The following is a 5959-nucleotide window of genomic DNA, read 5'->3' as shown; positions in this document are numbered from 1 at the left end:
AGAATGGAGAACATGGGATTGTGAAGTAGCCACCCTCCCTAGGGGAGTGACTTCTCACTTTCCCTCTCACTGTCTGTCTCAGTTTCTCTCCAGTGAGTGCACACACCCTATGATGAAAACCTTCCCAAAAAAAGCAGACATCTTGTGTCTTGGCACCACAGGGTACGTATTTTTCAATAGATGTCACGCAACACCAAACTAGAATAATGCAATTCTAGCCATACAAAAATTACACATTAGAGGGACCAGCAGTTAGCGTAATGGCTATGTCTCTGGACTCTCATGTAGTCACCCGCGGTTCATGTCCTGGAGCCGGTGGCTTAAAACTCACGCTGGGCGCGTGTGCGTGCGTGCCCAAGATCCCAAGAGGAGAATGGAGGAGAAGGGATTGCGGTGTGACCATCCCCTCTGGGGGGTGATTTCTCGTTTTCTGTCTCTCTGTCTGTCTCTGTCTGGCGAGTGCACGCGCCCTAAAGCAAAAACCTCTCCAAAAAAAAAAGGGATGCCACACTGGAGAACTGGTCGTTAAGTCTGAGTGGTCCTTAAACAGGGACATCGTTAAGTGGGAGTGACTGTATAAATATGACCCAAATATTGCACTGGACACATATTTAAAAAGCCTTTGTTGTTTGGGCCAGCCAGGTGGCATCGTGGTTAGGGCAGCTGGATCCCACATGGCCAACTGTGCCATTTAATTCCTGGACCTGGTGGCTTGAAAATAATGCAGGGTATATGTGCATGTGTGCCCAAAATCCCAAGAGGAGATGAGGAGAAGGAATTGCAGTGTGGCCATCCCTCCTGAGGGTGATTTCCCTCTCTCTCTCTCTCTGTCTCTGTCTTTCTCTCTCTGTCCAGTGAGTGCTTACGTCCTATAGCAAACAAACGAACAAACAAATGCATTTGCTGTTTATCCGAAATCCGAACTGACCTGAGGATACTACATTTTACTTGATAAATCTAAGACTACCTGGGGCTTCAAGGAAAAGAACACAAGCAACTGTCACGACAGCTGTCTGTGTCCCATGTCCCCCATCTGTGTCAGTGCTCTGCCCTGACCACCCTCTCTCACCAACCACAAGGCACCCATAGAGGCAGGGTCATGGTTGAGTAGGCAGGAGAGGGGACACTGGGGTGGCCCTGTGGGGTCACAGTCATGCTTCCTTGTGCCTTGGATCTAATAACCTACTTTCTTCAGAAGAAAACTGGTTTCCTGGGGCCTCCTGAGAGAGCTAGAAGGAAATATCCCAGAATGGTTTCTAGTATCCCTGGCTTCTATGCCTTATTCTTGACTTTTTTTTTTTTTCTTGGCCACAAAAGAAACACATTCGGGGTAAAAATTCCAATATCACAGGAATAAAAATCTTAGGAAGTTCCTCCAGAGGAAACCACGATGAAGTCAGATTTTTCTCTATCCGTACTATCATTCCCATAAACAGAACCATATCGTACAGACTGTTCTGAAACTTGAGGCTTTATGTGGTGGCAGGGACCTCTCTGTGTGCACACGGGTGTCCCTGCGTCATCGGCGTAACTCGGCCTCACTCTGTACCAGCGGTGGTCGCTCAGTTAATGCTCAGAGCCCCTCTGTGGGTTCATGGATGACAAATGCACATAGGCACATCCTGCGAACATTCACGTGGCTTGGGGTGTCACAGACTCCCTGAGGCTGCTCTGCTGAAACCTGCACGGGTGGGGCAGGGGTGTGGGGGGAAGGATCACTGAAATGGGAAGGACCGTGGGTGACTTTCCTGTGGTTGACATGGGGAGACCCGTGCCCTGGGAGTTTCAGTCAAAGGGGCTCTTGGTCACTACCTCTATAGTGAGACCCTCCGACTCTCCTCCAACACCCAGGGCTCCTCCTGAGGCCAGGACTCCTCTCCTAGCATCCTCATCAAGATCACCTGACCCCAGCAGTTGCCAAACCCCTGGGCAACGTCAAGGGCCTCCTGGCCTCAAACGGGTTGGGTGACATTCACTTCCCGGAGCTGTCCTTCTGACTGGCTCAGTCATTAGGAAATGCAGCCGTCGCCGTGACAGCCACAGATCACCCAGCACCTCTGGGTGGCTCAGATCTGCTCTGCGGAGGCCCCAGGTGGAAGGGTGGATGCTGTTCTCTCAAGGTGAGTCTGGGGGCCTGACTGGGGGTGCGGAAGGAGCTGGGCAATGTTCTGGGCTGAAGCTGGGATGATATAGGGGTGCGCGTGGGAGACAGACAGACAGACAGACAGAGTGCGGTGGCTATGGGCGGGGAAGCAGTCATAGCTGAAGTTATAGGACTCCAAGAGGTTAGCTTATATGCCTGGAAGTGTCTCTGTCTCACAGGCTCACTGTCTTGAAGAGGTTGGCTTCCCTGAGCTAGTGACACCTGCTTCCCCTCCCCCTGCCATCCACGAAATGGGCCACTGTGGGGAGGCTGGGGCTTCGCAAGGTCAGCTCCCTTGGGCCAACCATAGTCTTCCCCTCGCCTCACAGGGCCCTGTTTAGGGCCACTCTGAGAAGGGGAGTTTGGGCAGCCACTTTCCGTCAGTGCTTCTTCACCAACTCCTTTGACCGAAGTCTGGGATGTCCTCCTCAGAGATACAACCAAGCCCCACAGACGGGGTGATACCTAATGTGGTCTACTAGTCAGGCTGACCCGAGTTCAAACCCTGGGTTCAAATCCTAGGCCTGCCCTATACTTGTGGGATTTTAAACAAGTTACTTCACTTAAGCCCTGAGCCAGTTTCCCTCATCTGTAAAATGGAGATAATACCTACCTGCCAGAGTTGTCCGGATTAAATGAGGAAGGGCTGCAAAATGCCAAGCACGCAAATTAGTGCTCAATAAATGGTCGCTTGTTATAATTATTTATTATTAGCTCTATTCCAGTCCCACCTCATCTAGGAAGGTTTTCCAACGCTCCTCTACCCCCAGTTTCCTAAGGTGCCCATGGGGATGCCTTGGGCATATAATACCTGCATTGTTACTTACTCAGTTTGTGCCCAAATGCAAGCACATTCCTTGCCTTTCTTCTGCGGCCCTCTCCCATGCGCCAGCACCCAAGCCAGAGTCAGGCCCATAAGGAGGAACTCAAGGAGGGAGATTACAGTGGGGCGCACACTTCTCACTTTCTGTCTCTCTGTCTCTCCAGCAAGGCATGCGCCCTATAGCAACAATCTCTCAGAAATAAATAAATAAATAAATAATTTTTTTTAAAAAAAAGAATAGGTTCAGAGAAGGAGAGAGGTGCAGAAAGGGAGCAGTCAAGGAAAGACTGACCAAGGAGTGAGAAGGAGATAGGGCGGAGATGGCATCATCCCGGTGTGGATGGCATGGCTGCCCTGAAGAACAAGAGAAAGGATTGTCCAGCAAGGCTGTCACTGGAGGCCTGGGATGTCTTTTGTTCCCTGGAAGCTTTCTATTTTTCCTTGAATTCTATGTGATGTAGAGTCTCTTCCTCCTCCTTCTCCTCTCCCTCCTCCTCCTCCCTTACTCATCCTGAGGAGTCCAGAGCTTCTTGACTTAGCCGATATCTACTCAACCAATCTGTCAACCGATTCTAACGATGTTCTGTCATCTATGAAATCTCTCTCTCTGCTCTCTCTCTCTCACCATCACCTTCTTAGGTGACCCTGAGCACCTTCCTTCCCCTTCTATAAACCTGGGTCTGTTTACCTGTGTAACAAGGAGATTTAACGAAATGATCCCTGAAGTCCTATCTTCCTCCTGGTGTTCTCTGATTTGCTAACCTCAATCCTCGCTTCTCAGTTATACAAATAAGTTATTGATCATCAATCTTCCTTTTAAAAGAATCTCATTTTCAAAAAGGCATGAATTTTTCACTAGACTCTAAAAGTTCCAAGAACTCTTTTTTAAATTTTTATTTAACTTTATTTATTTACTCATTTATTTTATTTTAATTTGACCAGTGAGGGACAGAGCAAGAGAGAGAGAGACGGAAAGTGAGAAAGCAAGCTGCCAGGTCCACGATTTGAACCATAGTCGGCCATGAGGGAGTCCAGTGTCCTTAACCACCACGCCACCTGCCAGCCTCCAAGAACTCTTTTAATCACTGTTTATCTTCAATGCATAAGCTCACTGCCTAGCAAATAGCAGGTGCTCAGAAAATAGCTGTTGAATAATTGGATAGGTGGATGTATGGATGGGTGGATGGAGAGATGGATAAATATATAGATAAATAAACAGATGGATAGATGGATGGATAAATGGATGGATGAGTGGATGGATAGATGGATGGATGATGGATAGATAGATGGATGGATGGATGGAATTGCCACTATATACTTGTAGAGAGTTATGAAATGTAGGAGAACATGTTAGTCATTGGTTGGCTTAAGAAAATCATAGTCTAGGCCAGCAGTTGGCATTAATGGCTATGTCGCTGGACTCCCCCGAAGTCGACCACGATTCGAGTCCCAGACCTGGTGGCCTAAACTCATACCCAAGATCCAGAGAGGAGGATGGAGGAGAAGGGATTGCAGCGTGGCCATCCCCCCCTGGGGGGTGATTTCTCACTTTCTGTCTCTCTGTCTCTCTCTGTCTTTCTGGCGAGTGCACGCGCCCTATAGCAAAAACTTCTCAAAAAAAAAAAAAAAAAAAAAAAAAGAAAAAGAAAAAGAAAGAAAGAAAGAAAGAAAAGAAAATCATGGTCATCCTGATAACAACCTCCATTTAGTTTAGACATTTGCAAGCATGTTATAAAATTAAAAACTACTGATAAACACTGGAATGATCATCTTAATTTTTGTCCATTTCCTGTCATTTACCTAATCTGTTGTCATCTTACTCAGTTATTCTAATAGAGGTGAGCTACCCTCTGTCAAGTGGGTATGATTTTTTTTAGTCATCCACCTAATAAGGAACATCTGGGAGATGAGAGCAAAGGCAGGGAAGACATACTATGGTTGCCTCAAGAGCCATGACAGAGGTCTCTAAGGCCCCTTCGGAAGAAGAGGGGAGGGGATGTAGCCTGTCTTAACAATGACACCTACTGTTTATTGAGCACTTATTGTGTGCCGGACTTTTCACACACATTATTTCACTTAATATTCCCAACAACTCTGAGATGAAAGGACTATTACTTATTATCAATCTCATTTTACAGATGGGAAACTCAGGCTCAGAGATGTCCAACAAATTGGCCAAGACGATGTATATACAACAATGAGTGTATCAAGGATCTGAAACCAGTTCTAGAGTCGGAGCACTTGTCCCCTCACCATCCCAGCCTGGGCCACACTGACCACTTCAGAGACCAAAGCAGGAGACCCCTGCAAAGGTTTTGGAGCTGTTTCCAGGGTTCCAGTTCCCCTATCCTCACACATATTTCTTCTATGTCTTTCTTAATTATGGGATGTTCACTTTTTAAATTATTTATTTATTTATTTTTTAATACAGAGGGTGCGTGTGCTCACCAGAGAGCCAGAAAGAGAGAAATCACCCCCCAGGGAGATGGCCATGCTGCAATATCTTCTTCTCCATTCTTCTCTTGGGATTTTGGGCACACATGCACACACACCCGGCATGAGTTTTAAGTTGATGGGTCCAGGATTCGAACCACTGTCAACCACGTGGGAGTCCAGTGATGTAACCAGTATGTGTTCTGCTGGTCCCTTAATTATGGGACATTTTCAACTTGGCAAAATGGATTTGGAATTGGGCTAAAGAGGGGAGTGATTCCAAAAGATTTGTGATCTTTATAGTTTGTCCTTCCTGTTAACTGACCGTGTTCACATTATGTCATCTCACACAGCTCAGTTTTTCAGTGTGTCCAGTGGTCTTTAGTCTCTGGCATTTGATGGAAGAATATTTAGTGGTCTCAGCGCCACTGTGGTTGTTGAGGTGGCTGGATCCTGCATGGCAATTTTGCAGTTTGAGTCTTAGACCTGGCCCTTGGAAAAATACACCAGGCATGTATGCATGTGTGCCCGAAATCCTGAGAGCAGACTGGAGGAGAGGG

Source organism: Tupaia chinensis, unplaced genomic scaffold (genome assembly GCF_000334495.1).
Source record: "Tupaia chinensis unplaced genomic scaffold, TupChi_1.0 Scaffold000493_1, whole genome shotgun sequence".
In the NCBI taxonomy this organism is placed as follows: Eukaryota; Metazoa; Chordata; class Mammalia; order Scandentia; family Tupaiidae; genus Tupaia; species Tupaia belangeri.
Note: the sequence above shows the minus strand (reverse complement) of the source record.